General features: G+C 40.7%; 1 long non-coding RNA gene across 1 annotated transcript; it reads right to left on the reverse strand.

Annotated features, from left to right (window-relative positions):
- Nucleotides 1-807: 807 nt before the first annotated feature.
- Nucleotides 808-22919, reverse strand: LOC149355086 (uncharacterized). Its single transcript, XR_016289692.1, has 3 exons — nt 22830-22919; nt 2938-2986; nt 808-905 (listed from the first exon to the last, which is right to left on the reverse strand). It is a non-coding gene; the product is annotated as an uncharacterized LOC149355086 (long non-coding RNA).
- Between the last annotated feature and the right edge of the window lie 1786 nt (nt 22920-24705).

Raw genomic sequence — 24705 nt, forward strand, 5'->3', positions numbered from 1 at the left:
TTGGAGAGTAAACGGCAGCACTCCGCAAAAGGCCACAGTGCCACACAGGAAACTGCAGTCGCTGTCTCGCGTGGGCACCGAGCACATTTCAAAACCGCATTGTAACTGGTATTTCGCTTTGTGCGAACGCATATTAAGCGGTACGATTTTACATTCAGCCTCATAGGAGGCTTGACTGGTGGCATGCAAAAACTGCATTATATCTACTCCTGCACTATAAGCAGTTATGTTACAAGTGGTCTCCATTGTACATATACAAAATATTTCATGTTGTGGATTTTGCACTATAAAGGTGAAATGAACAGTCATCATGATTTTCAACATGAAATATTAGTTATTACACCGTTAGGTCTTTACACCAAAACCTACCAGCATCTTCATTTTTCTTGTACAGAATGTGCAAGGCTGTCCCAATTTTTTTTATTTCATTAATAAATTTTACTTCATTAGCCTGACTATTTTCATTAAAAGCACCACTGTGAACATGTATGCAACTACATTTTTTTGTCAGTGCACCTCTGGAACACTTAGGAGTTAGTTTTCATGCTGCCAGTAGAGTAAAGTTCAATATGGCAGCAGAGGAGGAGTGTGAATTTCCGTTTGAAAAAAGAAGACGTGTGAATTTCCGTAAATATCAGCCAGCTGGGAAAGCATCACTCAAAAGTGGAAGTACAAAACACAACAATGTAGTACATGCACCCATGACAGTGCACAGGACAGGAATGCAGTGCTGCACACATAGCACTGTAGCAAAATAAAAAAAGGGAGAACCGGCGTATTCAGCATGGTATGGCCGATGGCATAAAAAAAAAACAAGGAAGTAGCAACAACTTGGTTGAAAGTGATCCCCAGAATGTTGGAGCGGTGACGTGCACTTTGAAAATGTCTGAAGGTAGGCTTCCAACCTGGAAAAAAAAAAGAAAGATGACATTCAACCTGTGGCCAGACCTTCCCTCCATCACTATTTTTGCATTTTTCTGTTTACATTTGCCCAACAAGCACGAATTGAATTATGACAATGCGTGGCAGCATACACCGTATATATAATTGCAAAAACTGTTGAATGAGTCCAAATTTTTAAAAATTCTGAGGGTACTGTATAACTTCTTGTTGGAGCTCGTAAAGAAAGAAAATGCAAACCAGTGCCTGCCATACCAGGTCTACCATCGTCTACTCACCAATGTTAGCCTATGAAACATACCAAAATAACTGGGAGGGGCCCATCACATTATTCAAGCCATTCACAAGCTTCAATGAAATTAACTTAAATGGTGCAATATCGAAATACAGCTAAACAATGCAAATGCACTGCCCAGCTAATAACTGAGAAGAGGGGTACAACAGAAGCTGACAGCAGAGCAGAGTAAAAACCAGGAAGATAAAGACCCACAAAGCAGTACACAATTACACAACAATGAAATCTCATCAGCCGGTCTGCTTTTATGCTACCAATAAATCATAACATCTAAGAGAATGTACCAGACCGTTACACACAATTCAAATGTTGACCAGATCCAGCATCTGAAAGCACATAGGCAACGTGAAGAATATTTGATAACGGAACTGGGTCCTATTTCACACAGTAATAGCTCCTTTAAAATGGTCATTGATTTCATCGTCTCAATCAATTTTCCCTGGTAGCTTTCAAGTATTCTCTGTGTACGATAGCTAAAAATATCAAGATTGCACAGAAATTCCTAGAAAATACCAGTTAAAAAAACAAATTTTGCCACAGCTCTTAAAATAAAAGCAAAAAACTTTACCAACAGTCTTCAATTTGCATAATAAAAGCATAAACTATTAAAGAGGAGTTTCAATTCCTTTCATTTTCAAACTAAAAGGTTAGACTTTTGACTCAATTGAACAAAGTTCTTTTTCGGCACGAAATGTCTGCTAAGGCCGTAAAAAATTGACTGTAGCCATTAGAAGGTTATGTGTATTGGAAACTGCACAGTAAAACAGACTCAATACTCTTCAAATAGTGCAAAAACACACTGGTCAGAATACAATGCAAATGAATGCATAAACCATGGCAGCTACAACTATAGCGTCAGTGCTCTGCCACAGAGTTTGGCCACATGCTAAAAAGCAAGGAAGCAAAAACGCGTATTTCACATCTGCACAACACCTTTTCGTTCACTGGATTAGAGTGCCTAGTATGGCATGAAACCACCTCTGCACAGCAGCACATCTTTAATGCTTCTTAAATAAATTACTACCTTTATTCCTCATCAGGCTAAAACTAGAGCCAGTTAATTAATCATCATTTCGATATGTGCTATCCTAATGAACTTGTGAAATGGAGGGAGGGAAATAAAACATGACTACAAAAATGAAAAAAAGAGAACACAAGTCATAACTTTGCGTTATCCGTCACTGTTTTCTGTTTTTATGCTTCTTGGGACCTAGCCACCCCGGATGGCTCAGCGGCTTTGGAGCTCAGCTGCTGATTACAAGGTCTGGGCATGAATACCGGCCATGGCAGCCACATATAAATGAAGACGAAATACAAAAAATAAAAAAAAAACAAATTTCTATGTGCTGCGTGCTATGTGTGTATGTTAAAGAGCCCTGAGTGGTATATATTGATCCGGAGCCCTTCACTACAGCGTCAACCATAGCCTGAGCCAATTCAGGACGTTGAAACCCTCACAATACAGCAATCCTAAAGAATGCACTTATACAAAATGTTAATGTTCACACCATATTGAAAAATAAGACCATCGTAATAGCCCGAACAGCATGGCACACACATGCCAAGCGAGATCTATATGCTGTAGTCCTGGGCCACCTTATGATGTGTTTTTGCTTTTCATCTGATGACCATTGCAATTGTGCTATTTCTCTTTTAGTAAACTGACTGGCATTACTCTCGACAGCTGGCTAACAGTTGGAGCAAAGTCACATTCAGGGGTACAGGAACAGATGCCTTTCCACCTTGTGATCTTTCTCGTGGGGTGACCTACACCTGGTAAATACACAGAACCTGCACAATGAAAAAAACATGTAAGTGAAACATGACGGAAGTGGTTCAATGCTCACTCAAGCTCTAGCACACCTTTCAAGAAGGGTGAATTAGTAATGATGATGCTTTTAATCAGGCCTTCTCATGCTGCTTGCATATGTGGTGCCAATATTCGTACGGCAAAGTTCAACATAGCCTGGCCGTGAAACAATAGATTTCCATTTTGAATTATTGACATGCACTTCACATTAAGTGACAAAAAAGAGCCTATACTTGGAAAAAAGCATTTAAATGCATCAAAACCTACAAATACACTGTGGTACAGTATGACTTCACAGCTAGAAAAAATGCAAGCAGCATATGGAACATTGCTGTCATAACTTCATAATGCAACTTCAGTTCCTGAAAAAAAAACACAAAATACGATTAAAGAAACACTCTAAAGAGTCAATTTTTGCACAACAAAAGAGCCCATACCATTCTGAAGCGATTTCTACAACTTCAAAAGCATCTATGGGAAAGGGCCACTAAACAACAGCATTCAATGTTAACATCAACAGAAAACCATACAGCATCTACCAAACAGCTGAAAAGTGAGACCCAATAAAACATAAGCAACAAAAGAGCGAAAACTGGGTATATTAATGCACAAAGAAAAAAATAGCACCCAAATCATTGTTTTCAATAAGAAATAAGGGGTGATGTTAAGGATGATTGCTTACACATGCCAGGCAGTGCATACCCTACCTTTGGACACATTTCAAAAGCTGAACAGGGGACATAAAACCACTATGGTAGCATCAAGAAACACAAATATGAGAAGCATGTAAATGAATTCCATTGTTTAGAGTTCCTGTGAGATTTAAATAAAAATTGTGCGACAGTTTAGTCAACCTTTCTAGTGAATCTTTATAGTATACTCTTGGTACAGTTTCTACTGAGATCAAGTGTGAATGGAAGTTAACTACTCAAAGCCAGTATGATGCATTACATGTGTTTCAAATACATATTCAAAATTTTTCATGCATCGTCTTTTGCATTATAAAGGTGAAATAATGAACTGTAATCACTACTTTTAACACAAAATTTTAGTTATTACCCAGTTAGATCTTTGCACCAATACCTATCTTTTTTCATTTTTTCCAGTATAGTCTGTGCAGGGCTATACAGCTGTCAAAGATCTTTGCATTATGCATTAGTATGTATTAACCATACTGCTCTTTTTATCCATTCTGAATATGTATGCAACTGCCTTTTTTGTTAGTGAACAAATATGGGAGATTACAGTGTATTACTGGCTGGAGAGAATACTCACACCCCCGCCAGATCCCTATTTAAGTAATACGCAGGCAGTTGCATGGAGACAACTCCAACCTTACACATTTTCCAACCCGGTCCTGGTAGACTGTATTTTACCGGCCATTGGATCAAATAGGTGTAGAAGATGTGGTTTGAGAGGGTCCCTCAAGCACATAATTTGGGAATGCCCTTATTCTTCCAGGAGGGCATATAATATGGATATTGAAGAAAAAAGAAAGATAATAAAGAAGAGCAGGGGAGAGCTATTAGTCGAGTTCACAGGAAGAAACAATTAACAGATCATGAATACCTTCTTCTGAAAAAGAAAGAACCGGAAATGGACGTGGAATAGACCCAATGGCGAGAATAAAAATAAATTAGACCTTCTACTATCCACTCACCCCGGTATCGTGTAGGTGGCGGAGGTCCTCACAAAGGTGCGTTCTAGCAACCACAGGATAGTAAATTCGCGAATTAGCCGAGATTTGAAAAGAGAACGGAACATATTACTCAAGCCCATTAATGAGTTAGCGGTAAGAGGGGAAGCAGAGGCATTCAGGATATCGCTACAGAACAGATATTTGGCTCTAATAAGGAAGATGATCTATTGTTCAAACAGTGAACGATAATCTCACAGCTATCTTTACGGAGGGCACAGTAGAAGTAGGCAGTAGGATGGCTGAACAGGATATTGTCAAGTTATCACAGGAGAGGAAGGATCTAATTAAGAAACGCCAAAGCATGAAAGCATTTAATCCTACAGACAATAGAACTGGCAGAGGTACCAAAGCTAATAAATAAGCCCACGGTAGCAGATAAAAGGAAGATAAATAAGGAGAGAATTGAGCATGCTGTAAAGAATGGAGGCAGCCTAAAAGCAGAGAAGAGGAAACTAGGTATAGGTCAGATCAGAATTAGAATATGCTTCACCAATTTGGGACCCGCACTAAGCTTACCTTATAAATACACTCGAATCAGTCCAAAACAGAGCAGCCAGATTCATCCATTGATCATATTCTTGTGACATCAGTGTATCAGTGTTGAAAGCTGAATCTGACTTATTGCCCTTATCACTTCGCCGCTGCATTGCCAGCCTTTGCTTGTTACATAAATTTTTTCATAGTTCACTAGGCCGCGCACCCTACATCGTCCCTCCAGCCCACATATCTCATCGCACTCGTCATCCTTTCCAAGTTTCCAGACCTCGTACCCACCACCTTTGCCGCATCATTTTTTTTCCCGTACTGCAGACTGGAACGACCTACCGGACGACATCGCAGCCATCATGTGCTCATCCAACTTTGCTAATAATGTTACCAGTCATGTTTCGCTGTGTTAACACTTGCTCACCAAAATATATGTACCCACCCCTTATGTAATACCCCTCGTGGGTCTTTAAGGTAATAAAATAAAATGAAATGAAATGAAACTAGATGTATGTGCTGAGAGATAGAGGGTAATGTCATTAGCAATATGAATAAGATAGTTAAAGTAGCCTAAGAGTTCTATGCTAATCTCTACAGCTGTCAATATAATCAGAATGTTGATGAGAGAGGCAGTGCAGCATACCAATGGGACATCCCACCAGTAACAGAAGAGGAAGAAAACCGTAATACCAATGCAAAGTGAGAACACCCAATCTCTTGAAGGACAGAGGGGAAAGTGTGCTAGAAAAACTAGCCAACCTGTATATGCGGTTCCTTACGACTGAGCGTACGAGAAGCTTAGAATGCTAACATTGTCTTAATTCATAACAAAGGAGATGTCAAGGACATGAAAAATTACGGACCGATCAGGCTACTGTCCCTTGTCTACAAGGTATTTACTAATGTAATCGCAAATAGAATGCGGACAACCTTGTACTTTAATCAACCAAATGATCAGGCAGGTTTTTATAAAGGATACTCGACAATAGACTATATTCACACTATCAGTCAAGTGATAGAGAAATGTGCAGAATATAACCAACCCTTATATATAGCCTTCACTGATTACGAGAACGTGTTTGACTGAGTGGAAACCTCAGCAGTCAAGCAGGCAATGCAGAATCAGGGTGTAGAAGAGTACTGTCTAAAAATACTGGAATATATTTATAAAGACTGCGTAGCTACCATATTTTTCCATAAAGTCAAAAATAAAATGCGAATAAGGAAGGGTCTCAAGTAGGGAGACACGTTCTCGTCAATGCTATTCACCGCCTGTTTACAGGAGGTGCTCCGAGGCCTGGATTGGGAACAGTTGGGGATAAAAGTTAATGGAGAATACCCAAGTAATCTGTGATTCCTGATGACATTGCCTTGTAAAGTCACTCAGGAGATGAACTGCAAGACAGAGAAGAATGGTGGGTCTAAAAATTGGCATGCAGAAAACCAAAGCAATGTTCAACAGTCTCGCAAGGGAACAACAGTTCAGAATCAGTATCGAGGTGCTAGAATTGGTAAGTGAATATGTCTACTTAGGCCAAGTAGTGACCACTGATCCTGATCTTCAGAAGGAAATAACTATAATAAGAATGGGGTGGAGCACATAGGACAGGTTCTCCCAGATTACGGATAGCAGTTTGATATTATTCCTGAAGAGAAGTATACAACAGCAGTATCTTACTGGTACTCACCCATGGGGCAAAAATGTAGATCCTAATAAAAAGGGTTCAACTTAGGGACAACGCAGCGATCTATGGAAAGGAAACTGATAGGTGTAACGTTAAGAGACCGGAAGCAGGCAGAGTGGGTGAGGGAACGAATGCAGGTTAATGACATCCCAGTTGAAATCAAAAGGAAGAAATGGGCTTTGGCGGGGTTTGTACTGCGAAGGCAAGATAACCGCTGGTCCTTAAGGGCAACAGAGTGGATTCCAAGAGAAGGCAAACATAGCAGAGAAGACAGAAAGTTAGGTGGGCGGATGAGATTAAGAAGTTTGCGGAGATATGATGACTGCTGCTGGCAGCGGCCCTGCACGGGGCGTACTCTGGCTGATGAAGAAGAAAAAACATGCGAGACCCTGCTGTGAAGCCCGGACACTGAGCCCTAGCTCCGTCTCGTCCGACTGTCCAAAGACACTGCCAGGGAACAAGACCTCCGGGCCTGCGTCTAGGTGGCACCGCATACCCCCTTGGCCTTAGCACTGGGGGAGGAGGGCAGGACGCCTTTTTTGTTGGACAGTAAAAAGTTCATTCACTCACTGTACGTTCAGATATTCCAGCCATGCTGCAGTTTTTAGCCATAAAAAGCTATAACAAGTACAAAATCAACCAAAAATTCAATAAATGTATGCAAACAAAATGGCAGACATGGAAGAGCATGGAAATGGCATCCAAAAGGTGAAATGAACATGGAATGCCAAGTAACAAGAAACACAACACAAAATGATTGACAGTCGCGGGGACAGCCGTGGCTAATGCTCTGCCACTGCTGTTGGCTACGGCTGAGGCCAGGGGTAAAGCTATTGATAACAGCCTCAAGTGCGAATAGTTTCACACAAAAAATAATGTGTTTTTAGCAGAGCTCTAAAAACTCAATTTCCAACTTTGAAAATGTGCACATTATTTTTTCCTGTTGCTTGTTTCTGCTATGTACTTGTGTCCAGAGTATGCATTCGGTTCCAGATGAAATGAGAATGAGTTCCCCAAACTCGTTCGATGACGAATCTCACTTGAACCCAATGACGTAAAAATGCTTCTTTGTAGCAGCTTAATGACATTAGATGCTAATGCCATTCGATTCAAATGACATTAAATTTGCTAGCGTGACAGGGGTATAAGTTGGAGTAGTATCGCCAGTGCACAGGGCAAGAAATTCTATGGCACTCAACACATATTGCAATGCAGCGAAATAAAGGAGGAAATAGAAATGGGTTGGCTGAAAGTAATCTAAAGATTGGTGGGAGTGCTGATGTGCACTTCTTTGGAAATGTCAGGAAGATAACTTTAAAACCTGAGAAAAAATAAGCAACACTTTATCTTTGGCAAGACATTCCCTCCATTCCTACTCAGCACTTTCTCTTCCACGTATTTTCCGCATGAGACAAACTGAATTCTGACAAGTCGATGAGCATGGCAAAAATGAATAATCGGAGCAAGGAAGAAAGAAATAATTCCAGTGTTTCCAAAGAAATCAGGGTACCAAAGATGACTTCTGAACGCCAAAACTACTGGATAATTCTAGTGCTTGTTAAAGGAGACGGACACCTGCACTTCTAAACAAGTTTCAAGGAAAGCATTCCTTTAAAAGCTGCCTAAATATGCAGCACGCTTTCTTGCTTGCCATTATGGACAAAATGCACACAAAAGAATGCAAACTCTACACCCTTTTCAGCATTAAAGTTGCATGCACTACAGGGAAGAAAAAAAAAAGAGCCCCTATCTGCCCCTCTCGAATGAAAAGCATGAAACATAATAAATACAGTATAAATTTTATGTTCCAGGTTTTTATGCCAGGAATCATGAGCAATAGACATGTCCCCTACAGCCACAAGATTTTTCTGCTAGTTAATACATTCCCAAGTTATAGATCTTTATGAAAAGTACACTTGTAATTTTACAAAATGTCATCCTACAATATGTTTAGCAGCCAACAGAAGGTTCACTAGCAGACGAGCAGGCCAAACAGCAGGGCCACACAACATTAGAACAAGCAGTGGCAGACAGCTGCCAAGGCTGCTTTTTTGCACAGCCCAGAAGCAAGACGGCAAAGCATTAAAGATGATGATACCTGCACTTAATCTGTGGTTCACTGATGACACTGCCATGCTAAGTCACTCAGGAGATGAAATGCAAAACACGATCAATGAGTTAGACAGGCAGAGCAGTCCTGTGGGTCTCTAAAAATTATTACGCAGGAAAGCAAGGTAATGCTCAACTATCTCGGAAGGGAACAGCAGTTTACTATTGGTCCGGGAGTAACCGTAGATCCGAATCATGACAGCAAAATAACTAGAAGAATGAGAATGGGGTGGAGCGTGTTTGGCCAGTTCTTTCAGATCACAAAAACAGTTTACAAATATCTCTCAAGAGAAAAGCATAGAACAGCTGCGTCTTACCGATACCCACCTATAAGGCAGAAACATGGAGGCTTACAAAAAGGGCTGAACTGAAGTTGAGCACAGCAGAGTAAGCTATGGAAAGAAAAAATGACAGCTGAAATGTTAAGAGACAGGAAGAGGGCTGAGGGGGCCAGGGATCAAACATGGGCTAACGACATCCTATAGTCAACATCAAGAGAAAGAAATGGGCTCGGGCAGGGCATGTAATACAAAGGCAAGATAACCGCTGGTCCTTAAGGGTAACAGAGTGGATTCCACGAGAAGGCAAGTGTAGCAGGGGGTGGCAGAAAGTTAGGTGGGTGGATGAGTTTAAGAAGTTTGTGGCGATAGGGTTGCTGCAGTTAGCACAGGACAGGGTTAACCGAAGAGATATGGAAGAGGCCTTTGTCCTGCAGTGGGCATATTCAGGCTGATGATGAACAATGGTGACACCTGTGACAGCAAAGAGATGCCGACTATTTTCACACTTACTATCACCGGGCCAGATATGTTGCAAAGTTTTATGTAAGGCAAACACAGTTGCAGGCAGAAATCTACAAGAAATGAAACTTCTTTTGTGACAGCATTGTGCCAGAAAGTGCTAGCTAGCATTTTAGGAAGCAAAAGTGCTATTAAATGCTTTTGCACTCAATTCATGAGCCATTTTTGAAAGCCTTTTTGGTTCTTCACATCATGGATAAAGATGCTGCATTTGATTCAAATGACATTAAATTTACTACTATTACTATTATTACCTGAATGGTTGCATTAATGATCGGATGTCTGATGTGGAAAATATGCGAAAGCAATGTGATTATGTCATTATGCTTTTGCAGATTATGCTTTGCGTGTTTTAAGAGTTAACGGCCTCTCTATTTCTGAACTCGCATCAGTTAGTTTCCTCGTGCCTAGGTTTGTGCATTGGGGTTGTAGGCTACATGACAGAATGGCAAGTTCATTTGTAAAAGTGACGATGGGTGGGTGTGCAGCTTCTTTTGTCAGGAGCTGGGGTGGAGAGGTAGCTCACAGGTGGTGCTCTGGCTTTCGGACTTCATCTTGAATTCAAGCTCATTGTCGCTTTTCTTCCACTTTTCTGCGGTGTTGCTGGCGGTGGAGACATTGGGGAAGGTGAAGGTAGGTGAATTGGTGGTGGGAGATGCTATTTGGAGGCTAGGCTAGAGGCTGAGTGGTGGATGGTGCTGGAGGGTGAAGGTGGATAGGCATCCTCCTAGCTAGGGGTGTGCAGTGGGGAGGTGACTAGTGTGTGGTGCTTCTGGACACTTTCCGAAAGAAGCACCATGCACGAGCGCCAAAGCTTCCAAAAACGAGTCATGCCATTAGCATGAGGGGTGGTCCAGCAGCGCTGCTTATTCAGTAAATGCCAAAGAATAAAAGCTCTAGATTAAATAGCAAAGGAACGATTTTCCAAAAAAACTAGCACACTTTTACTCCTATAATCACCTTACATTATTTTTTTAACAATACGATATTTTTTGTCAGAAACCAGACTGTTACAAGAAATGTTCTGGACCACAAGTATGCAGCCCATATGCAGTTTGAATTACAGATCCCACCATGTAATATGGAAATGTGATACTCCCCAAGCATATTGGGAGCAGAGGCTATGTTAAGTCAATGCCATTTGGCAAGAATAAAGGCTATAAGGGATATTTCACTCCTATACGTCCTACTGGGATAGAAAGCAGTGTAACAAAAAAAATATCCTCTTCTGTCTTTGAATCTCTAGGTGTTCACACGCACCCAACGTCAAGAACATCAAAGTGAGCAGAGGAAGTTTTTTGACACAACTAGGTAACAGCCAGAGGCAAAGTTAACACTTAAAACAGCAGCCAACGAGGAGCAACACACAGCAAGGAGACACGACAAGCCTCTTTGGTGTATGTTGTCTGTCATCGGGTACTGTTTTAAGTGCAATATGAACCAACTTGCTCAGATCCAGATTATCCTGCAGCAAAGCTAAGAAGGAATGCAGTGCTCTGTACAACGACCACACATCATGTACATTGAGGTAATGTATTTTCAGCTTTTTTGAATGTAACAAGTTTTAGGTAATGGTTTTTGAAAAACATGATTTTTATCTCTATGCATCTGTGGCCCTTGCATCAGCCTCTTTACAATTAATACTAGTATGTAGGGGAGAAACTTGCTGCTGACTGGATGTGAAATGCTGTCGTGTAGCAGCAAAGCTATCTATGAGGTACTGCGATGTACCAGAAAGAATGACAACCAAGTCTTGCCAGCAATAAACAAGGATTGTGGCAGGGCACATGGCATGAGTGCTGCAGATGCAAGGAACTTTCCAGTCGTGACAGAGAACAATGGGAGAACAATGGGGTTGATGGGCTTTAATGTCCCAAAGTAACACGGATTATGTGGGATGCCATACTGGAGGGCTCCAGATAATTTCGACCACCTGGGATTTTTAAATGTGCACCAACATTGCACAGTACATGGGCCTCTAGCACTTCCTCTCCATCAAACTGCAGAAGAAAAGATATCTAGAGCAAAGAATGCATGCATGACAGAAGAAAGACAAACACAAGCGGTGACGCTACCAACTGAAAACAGTTCTATTTGTGCATGCAATAAATACCATCGAAGGAAGGAAAACAAAAACACCACAGGATAGAGCAGGAAGTAAAAAAAAAACAGAAAGGAAAACAAAAAAAAAAGAAAAAAGGCTGGACACAAATTTGAAAATGCAAACTCAAGATTTTAGATATAACAGCTCTTTCTTGAGGAGCGGGATTGATGGTGTGCTGACGTATGTCTCTCCCCTTTTGTCGATGATGAATGCCTCAAAGATTTTTCTCGCTGCTTTCTCTTTATACCTTCTTAAAACATGCGTCTTGTGCAGCTTTGGTCCACAGCTATTGCAATTCTTGCGGTGTGATCCCAAATTGCTGCCTGTTCCAGTCCTTATTGAATTTGCATGTTCCCACAGCCGGTCACTGAGGCAACGGCCTGTCTGACCGACGTGTGTGCGGCCGCAGGTTATCGGAATCTCGTAAACGACCCAAATCTTGCATTCAGCAAAGTGGGTTTCATGTTATTTGATGCATGACGTCCTTTCCCTTTCTTTGTGGTTCACTTTTTGGCAAAGACCGCCCAGCTTGTTTGGTGCTGAAAAAACAATTCGGATGCCAGCCCTGTTTCCTGCCTTCTTTAGCCGATGTGATACGGAATGCATGTATGGAATTGTGGCAGTCTTCTTTTTATCATCCTGTGAATGTTCACTCTTCATTTTTACTTTCAGGATATGGCAGAGGTGCTCCGGGCAGAATTCAGCACCAAACAAGCTGGGCGGCCTTTGCCAAAAAGTAAACCACAAAGAAAGCGAAAGGATGTCATGCGTCAAAAAACATGAAACCCGCTTTGCTGAATGCAAGATTATGGTCGTTTACGAGATTCCACTAACCTGTGGATGCACGTACATCAGTCAGACAGGCTGTTTGTTGCCTCAATGACTGGCTGCGTGAACACGGAAATTCAATGAGGACTGTAACAGGTAGCAATTTGCCATTACCCTACAAGAATTGCAAGAGCTGTGGACCAAAGCTACACGAAACATGTGTTTAAAGAAGTTATAAAGAGAAAATGGCGAGAGAAATCTTCGAGGCATTCATCATCGACAAAAGGGGAGAGAGGTGCGGCAGCACACCATCGATCGCGCTCCTCAAGAAGGAACTATCTTATCTAAAATCTTGAGTTTGTGTTCCCAGATTTGTGTCCGGTCTTTTTTCTTTTCTTGGTTTCTTTTTGTTTTTGTTTTTTAAATCCTGCTCTACCTTGTGGTGTTTTTGTTTTCCTTCCTTCCACGGTATTTATTGCACGTGCAAATAAAACCATTTTCACTTGATAATGTCAGCTCTTGTGTTTGTCTTTCTTCTGTTATCCGTGTTTTTTGCACTGCATATTTTTTCCTCTTCTGTGATGAACAAACTATCCCAAATCGCCACCCTTTACCAGTTCGCATCAAAATGCAATCTCCACGGCCAGGATCAAACCCGCATCTTTCAGGTCACTGGCCAGATACCATAACCCCTGATCACACCATATTATAAAGATTTAAGAAATATTCAAATTATAAGGTCAGATGATGACATTTTTTCTGAAAGGAACCAACGTAGCACTGGACCTTTTAATGCAGTGTAATGTGGAGTGTAGAAAATACCTACGCAAAAGCACTGTAATACGTAGTGTAGAAGAAACCTTTAGCTACAAAAAATTACTTCTGTGTCTTTGTGAAGAGAGAAATGGCCATTACTAGTGTCAGAACAAGCTTTTGTTCTGCAGATCAACCAGCAATCTGACAAAATATGCCTGCAAACTACTTAAGCTTCACTGGCTGCTGTCAAGAGAGTGTAAGAGCTGGAAGAAAGCATGATGTTGGGCATGCAGAGAAAGCTCTTTAACTCTGGTCACTGCTTACCCCACCATCCAGCCTCACCTGTCTTGGAAGCATATGTACTCCTCTCCTATGGGTCACCATTATAGGGGTTCATGACTTGGAACATATTCCATTTATTGGGTGCACCCACGTTGGGAGACTACAGCTGGAACATGACTGGAGAGAATAGCCATAGTTATAATGAATGAAAAAAAGAAGCTAAACAAAACTAAAAATGGCAAGGCAAGCGTATTGCAGATATGTGAGCATTTGTTTAATTTTTTTTTTAAATATGCCTAACAGCTAAATCAGCTGATGACCCCTAGGGATGAATGCTTTTGGGGCACTGCCCCATTGACCATCATTAATGCAGACGGTGGCAAAAGAAAATGCAAAATTAATCATGGTCAGTTATTAAAATTGTCATATAGTTGCAGGCTTGTTAATGAAAGATAACTGGCACAATCCCACCACCACACCTCTTGTATTTGAATTTAAATATAAGTCTACCTGACAATATTGCTGATGTTTTTTGCTCCCTGGTGCTCAATTTCAATCCTAAATTACATTTTAAAATACAAAAATCAATCTTTCCTACTTCTCGACACAAATTCAGTTAAAAAGTAAAGGAATGGGGAAAGAGGTACTATATTAATTTTGCCCCTAAGTGCATCTGTAACTTAACATGAAGCACAATGGGATGCAAAAGATAAGCAATTCACTCGAGTTCAACACCCCGCCATGGGCTGTATCATCAGATTACCACATCCAAATTACAAGCACTTTAGTTTGTCTGAAAGTATCATGTCTTTATTAGCTGGAACAAACAAAAAAATTAAACAGAGCTATCCCATCCAGTGGCTGTTTTCACTGCCAAACAGAGGTAATGTCAAGGCCCATTTTAGTATGCAGGTCTCTAAGGCTAAGCTTAACCACTATCCTCTTCCAAACAGTGGTAACAGAGTCTTTTTTGGTCCTGACATCCTGGATTTTATTTAAGTTGCAAAAAAAAATACATTAATTTTTAAATCCAACTTTACCTACGATATATGCATCTTTTGCTGCTGAACAAGCATCATCAACATCAGCCTGGCTATGCCTACAGCATTACAAAAACCTCATCCATCTCTCTCCAATAAACGTGGTCCTGTGCCAGCTGTAACCACCTTATTCCTGCAAACTTCCAAATATCATGTGCCCAGCCAAATTTCTGCCTTAGAAGCAGGTTGCGAAACCAGAATTTTAGCTTGAAAGCACTATATGGTTCACGAGGAGGAAAATGCAGCATTGTCATTGTCCTCGCCAGGTGGTCCTAAAACCTACAAGATCTCTACATCATCAGGACAGGAAAGAAAAATAAAACGTCCTAAAAAGAGTTTCTTCTGTAGTGGGTTTTGAACACAGCTAAGCATTCTGTGCATTGTTTGATAAGGTAACGGTGTAGGTATGTGCCAGCTTTGGATGCGCCTTTTCCTCCGGTGTTACTACTTGCTCAAAGAACATGCCTGTCCAAATTCCTCAAACAGGAAGCATTCTGGGGGTGCTGCCTGAACAAAAAACGTTCACCAAATCCGTGTATAAAAATTTACGGGAAGAGATTCAAAATCAAATGAACTCAAAACTGATGCAAATCAGCTATGTATACACTTGAATCCATCTGATAAGGAACGTGAAAAGCTGTTAGATTTTACATCTACAAAACTCTCCACCTTCAGCAGTTTTGGAGACCCATCATGCAAGTCACTCCTCTCCCCTGAACCTCTTCTCAGTAGGGAGTTTTTCCTACCCGGAGTACTTGCATGGGCATCATCAGGACCACTGCATGCACCCTCTACATTACCACACATTACTGAGAGTGGAAGCTGTTCTGAATCAGCATACAGGCACCATGACGGACAAAATAAGACAAAATAAAGGCTATGAACTGGCACCACACTCCGCCCATGAAATAGTAACCTATCCAACCCAGCTCAATTTTTTTTGCCCCCGTCACTGTAGTTTTTGCAAATCAGTCAGAAAGCCCATAACTGCTGATGTAACAAGTGTTGCACACGGTTTCGCATGAAAGCCTGGCACAACAGACCACCGTGAAAAGCAAAAGTGGGAATATTTTAAAATCATTTGTAAAATATCGCCTCATTTGTGGGGTCTTGTATATGGCATGCAAACTCAGTGGCATTTGCTCTGCATAATGCACGCATTTAATAGCAACATTCTGAACCAATTTTCAGGGACCTTTAAATCATCTGTTTGCCATTGTCATTGCAATTCGAGTGTCATACCTCAAGCCCTTATATCTCAGTATCTTCAAAAACACAGCTTATCTTGGCTTCTTGCTAGTAAAGCGTAAAATTAAGATTTTGGCCTGTGCTGATGACACCACCTTCTTTTGTTCTCATAAAAAGAGTACAATAAAAAAAATGGAGGCTTTGTAGGGTTGGGAGCACTTCTGTGTCTGCACGGACACACATTTTTAGCATCTTCACTGCAACACAGCTAAATGTGCTGTATTTTGTGAGGAAGAAGCTACATGCGCTACATAGAATTTTTCCAACTTTTCTGGGGCGTTATCATAGGGAGCCTGTGTATCAACAGAATTTTTTGCTTCCTTGATAGAGTCTGCTGAATCTGTCACGCACTTTTTGTCATCCACCAACTTGTTTTATGAGTTTAACTTTTAAAACCACAAACCATCGCTTCCTGGGAGCTGTGCTTAAACGGCAACTTCAAAGTTTTTTATACCTCCCCTGATTTTACTGAACTTTTCACAGTACGTTCTCATTTTTTTTTATCCTTTCTGCCGATTGAGTTCCACAGTGGGGTGGTGTTTTACTTCGAATAATCTTTCAAACTTTCCATTTTGTGGCCTCATTTCTATGGGCAACCTTGGATGTGTGAAGTTATTGGATGCACAACGATTGATATTCAATCTGCATTTGCTGAACGACAAAATTTTGAGCTGGCTTTTGGTCATTTCAGACAATTAATGATTCAAGATCTCACTTACAGTCGCCAATTTAGCCGATCAATGTGTGCACAATAGGTTTTGTGACAGTATTCGTCACGTCATAGGATGGTCTGTCATGACGTCACCACTGAGTCGATGCCCAGTTTCGCTTCAAGTTTCCTAGTTTTTGATCTTTTTAAATACTTCTATTTGGAATTTTCAGACTTTCTTTTGTAAGCATAAGGCATTAGTATATATGGATTACCACGTGGTATTTGCACATGATCACTAAATAATTTATAATCGAATTTCTTATGCTGTTTTAGTTTTGGATTTAACAGCCGAGTGGTGGCTCCAAAATCAAAGTTGTATATAGGTCATAACAGGCACGAAAAAACTGAGATATTGCCTCTGCTTCGTTGTTTATTTCTTTAAAATGTTAAAAGCCAGCCTACATCAAGAGATGGAATGACAATGAATGAATAAACAGTGCACGCCAGTATTTTCTAAAACAAGGTCACTGCTACCAGCCAGTTCGAGAAATTATAGAGGTCTACCACATACGGAACAGTCCAAATCTGTGTATCAGCCAGCCCTCAGCAGCATTGGCAGATTGTGAATTTGATTTCTTAGACCTTGCCTTGCACTGCTGTTGATGAGTTTCTTTATGCTATTTTCCTCCTTCCCCAAGCAATGAGTAACAACTGTTGCTTGCATTGATTTTCATCCTTCCGCAATGGGTTCCAAGAGGAGCCTGCTTGTTTTATGTTTTTCAGTGTGCCATGTATAAATTGTGTACATTCAGCAATAAACTTCAGTTGCTCGTAAGTGCTTGTCTGCGTCGTCCTCTTCATCCTTCTTGTCCCCTTTGCGCTTTTTTTATTATGAACGCGCACCAACTCACCCAACACTCGTTATTATTACTATATGCTGCGGTTGGTTATGTCCTGCGCATTTCTCTATTGCCTGATTAATAGTGTGAATATGGTCTATTGTCGAGTAGCCACTACACAAGCCTGTCCAGTACTTTGATTGTCCAAGGATCTCCTGTTTATATTAGCGACTACGCAGTGAACACCTTGCAGGCAAATAAAGGACAGCAAGCCGGCCTCGGTCTAATTTTTCAAGCTCGTGACGGCCCCTTTCTTATGGATTAAGATAATGCAAGTGTTCTAAGCTTCCGGTACTGTCATTGCGTGTATACAGAGTGGCGAGTTTTTCTAGCACAATCTCCCCATCATCCTTCAAAATATCTGCTACTACCTGATACTCACTAGCTATCTTTCACTTTGTAATGTTTCTGAAGCCCTCTTTACTTCCTCTTTTATTACCAGCAAGATATCCAATCGCCCTGCTCTACTTCCTCTCTCATTATGGTCCTCACTGCTTGGGCTACGGTATAGAGCTGTTTAGAACACCTCAGCAACTTTAACTACTTGTCTATATCAGTAATGACACTGCCATCCTAAGTGCATACATTTTTTTTACCTAAGCCTAATCTCCTCTGGACCACTCCAAGACTGATTCCGTTGTTTACAGCATGCTCGATTCTCTCCATATCATATTTCTTTATTCGGTTACCTTGCACTTATTAACTTTGATAACTCTGCCAGTTCTATTCTGTCTGGTGGGTTAGGAACTTCCATGCTTTCTTGCTTTGGCATTTCTTTATCAGGTATTTCTTGTCCTGAGAGAGCTTACCAGCATCCTGTCTAACTACCCTACCTGCTAGTTCTATTGCTTTCTTCCTATCTGGAAGCTTATAGCTCATGCCTTAACAATAATGTTGTCGTCCTAGGTTCAAGCAGAATATCTGTTCAGCGTTGAGATCATGAATTCCTCTACCTTCCCTCTTAGCAGTACCAGTTGATGGCTTTCTTCCTTACTAGTTTGCTGCATTCTCTAAGTCTAGGCTAACTCTAGACATTACTATCCTACGATTCCTACATCACACCTTGCTGAGCACATCCACACCCTGCACGAAGCTAGGGTGAGCGCACAATATGAAGTCCGTTTCCTTTTTACTCTCGCGATTTTGGTTCTTCCATGTTCATCAGGCTCTGCCACGTCCAAAGGAAACAAGCATTAAAAAGAGCAAGACAAGAAAATTTACCTGTGAACAAAAATTATGTGCAACTGTAGTACCTAGAGTCCGTTACGGTGGGATGAGATTTGTCAAAAAATTAATTCTGAGATTTTGCGACCTCTTGATAGAGAATTTCTTTGTCTTTCAGAAAAGAGATCACACATGAGTATTTGCGATTAAAAAATTTTTTCCCGGCCTTTTTTTGTTTTCACATCGACTGGAAAATTTGTTGCATCCTGATGTGGCATCTTCAATTCGGATACTAGCAAAAATTCATTGTTCTAAAGATATTCATTAGAAACAAAAGTTTTGGTTTTGCTTTGAAGTTGGCCTTGTTCGCAGTACAACTTTCAGCCACTAGGGCTCCTCCTCTTCTGTCTAGGGAAGTTTTGAAGAATAAAACATTTTTCAGAGTTTATAGTTTTTCTCAAAACAACAATATTGGAGCTTTGTGTACCTTTTTCTCGGGAACTATAAAAGATGAGCAAACAAAATTTTTCCCAGATGTTAACGAACGGCATTTGTATAACTGGTCCCAGAATCAATACCCGAAGATCATTTGTATTTTTATGACTACAAAAAACTTTCGTGGGCATCAGTTTTGTGTTGCATCGATAGATAAAAAAAATATAAATGTAATTTTTGTTTTGGAGTGCATACTTTTGGTACCAGTTATGTAAAGCATTCGTTGCTACTCTGGTACCAAATTTCAACACTCAGCAGAGAGTAGATATTAAGAAAAAAGAACATTAATCTGAAAAATAAAAAAATAAAAATTGACAACAAATTCAGTTTAATTTTCACCTCTAATGCAAGCTGTGTACACCTTTGAAGACAGTTTGTAAATTTTATAGCCACAGTTTTATTCCAACTGCCATGCAACCGACTTTTGAAACCCATTTTCAAAGTCTCACCCCACCTTAAAAGTTGATCCACTGAGGACTCATCCTTGACTCAGCTAGTTGACTATAATAGATATATGGACAGATCTGCTGGCACATAGACTTGTGCATACTATAAAACATGCTGCCAAGTGACTACAAAAACACAGAAGGCCAACTACCTCCCATGTGGCCTCGAAAAGAGCAGTGCACATAAAGCCTTCTAACTGTACTAGCAAACACTCCTGGGGAGCAGAACCTAGTTAGCTTCTAGATCTTATTGGCATTAGTATATTCTGATGGATCTGCATGGCTCATGTCATCAGCCTAATTATGTCCACTGCCAGACAGAGCCCACTCACTGACCACAAATAAACCCTGTCCTGCCCCAGCCGTGCCTGCCTTATCCCCACAAACTCCCAGGTCTCGTTCCCCCTACCGACTCTGCCACCCCCTGCTACATTTGCCTGCTCTTGGAATACACTTTATTACCATAGGCCAGCTTCTGTAGTCTTCCCTTTGCATCACGTGCCCTGCTTATGCACATTTATTCTTAACTAGCTAGGATGTCGCTACGGCATGTTTTTTTCCATAACCACACTGCCCTCATTCTTCCTATTAAAGACTGTAGATAGCAAACTTTTGCATGTGTTTTTTCTTCTTTAAAATGATGCACTAGACTTTAATGTCCATGGATTACAACCACCAAATAGTAATTTACAGTTGGATTTCTTCTTGACGCTGTTTCAGTTTCACCAACTGAACGAAGGATGTGACATGTAGTAGACCTTTGGGCGATGTCAGGAACAAGGAAAGCAGCAATCTACTTGCCAATATGTCATTTGATGTCATTCCAGTTCTTGAAGCAGGCTGATTTAGTGTTATAGTGAACTGAAACACCGTATCAGCATTTACATTGCATGTTCTTTCGTGCCTCATGTGACCTAAAGGCCAACTACCCATCACAGCCATGGTTCGGTTGATGAAACCAGTATAACATGTAAGAAATTCAATAATAATTATTTGGCACATGTTGGAGAACTGCACGTAGTGACTAATGTATTCTAATGTCTAACGCATCACCATCTAAAATCCTTCAGCATTACACTGATCATTTTCCTTTTGATAGCTTGCTGAGCTTTCCTTAACTTAAGTTCAACCTTTTCCATTGCCCTCCACATTTATACCCCATAGTAGTGTACTGGTAAGATAAAGCTGTTATATTCTTCCCACTTGAAGGTTATTAGCAAGTTGCTAATCAATACCTCAGGGAACCAGCAAAACAAACTCCGCTATATTTTTTGATTTTCAAAGATAATCCTCTCTCGTAGTCTAGACGTGCAGTCACTGTGTGCCCGAAGTAGATGTATATTCACTTCCCATTTCAATGTTCCTCTACCCCTAGTGAACTGTTGTTCTTTTCAAAGACTGCTGAACATTACTGTAACTTTTTTCACATTATGATTTATACCTGCCATTCTTGTTTGTTTAGATCCTCAATTGTGCTTTGCAATTTGTCACCGGAATAACTTAAGACACATATTGACCATGTCCATGACAACTTTGTCATGCCTCCGTAATTTTCTTTCGAATCGCCAACAGTTCACAGTCATTAATATTCACTTATCTCCTCTTTCTGATGTTACGTCAGGTGTGCCACAAGGGAGCGTCAATGGTCCCTTACTTTTCTTAATTTACATAAATGACTTGCCGTGCAACATTTCATCCCGCATACGAATATTTGCTGACGATTGTATTGTATACCGATCCATAAAGAGTACTGACGACCACATTTCACTTCAAAGTGACCTGGATTTAATTCATGATTGCTGTAGAACATGGCTAATGACCCTAAATGTTTCCAAGTGTAAAATAATCTCTTTTTCTCGAAAATCCGCAAACTCTTACTTCCCTTACCACATTAATAAGAACATATTGGGTCGGGCTACTCAATACAAATACTTAAGCGTTCACTTCTCACCAAACCTTTCATGGACTGCTCACATAACCACCATTGCTGTCAATGCTTCACGATCATCAGGTTTCCTGCACCACAACTTACAAAGCACTACTGCTAATATGTGCAAACAAGCCTTTAACATTTGTTAGATCTCAGCTCGAGTATGTGTCTTCCATCTGGTCTCCTCACCAGAAGTACTTAATTGACACGCTAGAAGCAATCCAAAATAGGGCTAGTCGATTTATTTCACGAAATTATAGTTTTCAATCAAGCGTTAACCAAATGAAGCTGGAACTTTCTCTCCTTCCATTAAGAACTCGTCGAGACATAGCCCTTTTATCTCTGTTTCACAAATTAATCCATGCCACTCAGTCACCTTTATCGCACCTGCAACGACCCTCTTATTCATCAACCAGATTGCACAGTAACCTCAGCTACATGCGCATTTATGGCAGTACTCACACCTTTAACTTTTCTCCACTCTCACGTGCTATATGTCTATGGAATGATCTTCCAAACTGCAATGCATCGCAGCGCAACCACGACACGTTTCATAATCATCTGGTCAAACATTATATCGATAACACCTAGCACGTTTTCTTCTTTGCCAGAGTCATGCCTGTTTTTTGGTTTTTTTTTTGGTTTTTTTTGTCACATCCTGTTTATCAGTCCATTTGCCTTCCTGTGTATTTGCTCATGTTCTTTTTTTCCCGTTACTATTATGTCGTATTTATAGTCTATTTTTTTATCCAGTGTATTTCTACATGTATATTGTACTGTCGTAACAATTTTTAATCAGCTTTTAGAACGTAACAGTGTTTGTTTCTACACATTTTTGGTTTTTTCTGGCTACTGTTGCACATATTTATTGCTCCCCCCTTACGCAATGCCTCCCTAGAGGCCTGTAAGGTATCTGTAAATAAATAAATAAATAAATAAGTAAAATATTAATGGCACATGTCTTAGAACTAAAGTAGCAGATTAAGGATTAAACCCAACAAGCTGTACTAGAATAAAGCTATATCCAAGCTTTGCGCGGCTTGTATTAACAGAGAACGTGTTAGTTGTGAGTGCCTGAAATAAACATTGAAAACACCACTGATAAATTGAAAATAAAATGTTAAATTTGATAAATTTGAAAACATGCATATCAAGATTCTAAAACTGCAAGTTTATACCTGCAGCAAAAAGCATGCTCAGAAAATACAGAAACAGTGCAGACATACAGCAAATCCTGGTCAAGGATCATAAGTTCACCAACCTGTGCAATGAATTCGGCCACATAAATTGCACCTTCACACGATAAACAGTGGTGAAACCAGAAACAAAATGGCAGTGGAAAACCAGCACATCATCTCTCACAGTTTCCAGTCTCTGAAAGTGCACAAGAAGAAAAGGGACAAGTGAGTATGCTTATCTTCGTATGTGTAAATTCATACTGAAGCTGGCCAACATCAGCAGACAGAGCGTGGAATTTGTCTCCTGGGCTGCCACATGAAAAATCACCCAGACCACACATTTTCAAGGCCTTGACCAATTGATAAGCCCCCTCAGGCATCTGTCACCAAGCCCTCAAAAAGAAGCATGTGGTCAGTGATGCACAGCTGTACAACCCAAATCAAAATATACTCCTCCCAAACTACAGACACTAACTCAACAAGGTCCATGACTCCACAACACCTTTGCTCGATGCCGGATGGCATGATTTAGAATCTCGATGGAAGCCTCACAATAGTTGTTGCGGTTGTCTCCCTTGTCTGAATGGGTAGATAACACCTTTCCTTCCTAATTATTTCCTTCCTTATTTATTTTTTTCCCCTCATTTATTTACTTGTTTAACATTCTGAGTACCTATCAGTCGCCGCCTGTGTCTTGGCCAATCCCCCTCAGTGGGTACGCGCCATTATTTAGAGGACAACAACAACAACAACCTTTCCTTCCTCTTTATCCATAAGCATCGCCATTTTGGAGGGAGTGGCCCTGGTGGCCTTGACAGCACAGCTCTTCCTCGACTTTCTCCAACAGCTCAAGAGCAGGGGTATCAAGCTCACCACACTGTGGGGACCACACTAACAAACTTCTGCCTCCCACGGGCTAACAGCTGGAAGGGAGGGAGGACGAAAAGAGTGGCACAAGGAAAGAAGAAAAAGTCGACAAAAATCATTCAGCAAAAATAAAACCAGCATACAGCAAAAAGGCGCACTCGTCAGCCCGCATTCTATTTCCTTGTTTCCTTTTTTTTTCAGCCGCTTTTATCATGGTGCCCCACTCCATACAAGAAATTACTTAATGCGCCCACAACTGTGATGTTTATTCACCATCATCACATCACGCTCCTACTTCTACTTAGCTGATTCATGTAAGAAATTACTTATTGTGCCCACAACTGCACAGTTTATTCAATACCACCGTCACATCACGCCCATAAACCTACTTAGCTGCTTTTTAACTCTGACTTTGTGCATCAACAGCTAGCTATCCGTAAGTGCCTTGCACGTTGAGAATACTAACAATATTTGGTTAAAACCAACTTTCAAGAACTACTTGCCAAACTTTTATAGTTTTTTTCTCTTCAGTTTATACCAAAAACAACCCTTAGTCACATGCTAAGGTGTCAAACTTTATACAACAGTTGTACTATTTGAGTAATACAGCACAACTTGAAACTGAGACAAAGGAAGAGAGACAAGGACGAGCCCTCCCTCGTCTTTTTTCTCTCATCCTCGTCTGCCTTCCTTCGTCGCAATTTAAAGTTGCAATGTATTACTCAAGGGATTACCAACTCACCCAAGCTTCAGTTTTAGCCTAATTATAAGGAAATTCCAAGGTTTTTGAAAGCTAGTGAAAAAACAACACATGAAGCCCCTTACTTTCCATATGCCTGAATCAAGTACATTCATCTAACAGCTGGTGTATCCTGTTTCTGCACATGCAGTTCAACATCTCACTCTTGACAGTACAGACAGCATACCGTTCAGCAGAGCTTGACACGGCCCTACCTGCTGCCGTCATTTCCACGGCCTCTCTCTCCATCAGTAGTACACACAATCTGTTTCTTCTGCTAGACATATCTTCTCTCGGGTGCATAGACAAGAGCCTGTCAACAAAAAAAGCCAAAGCCAGAGCCTGCTTTCTAA

This window comes from Amblyomma mixtum, chromosome 3 (assembly GCF_055824585.1).
Source record: "Amblyomma mixtum isolate Tamu chromosome 3, ASM5582458v1, whole genome shotgun sequence".
Lineage (NCBI taxonomy): Eukaryota > Metazoa > Arthropoda > Arachnida > Ixodida > Ixodidae > Amblyomma > Amblyomma mixtum.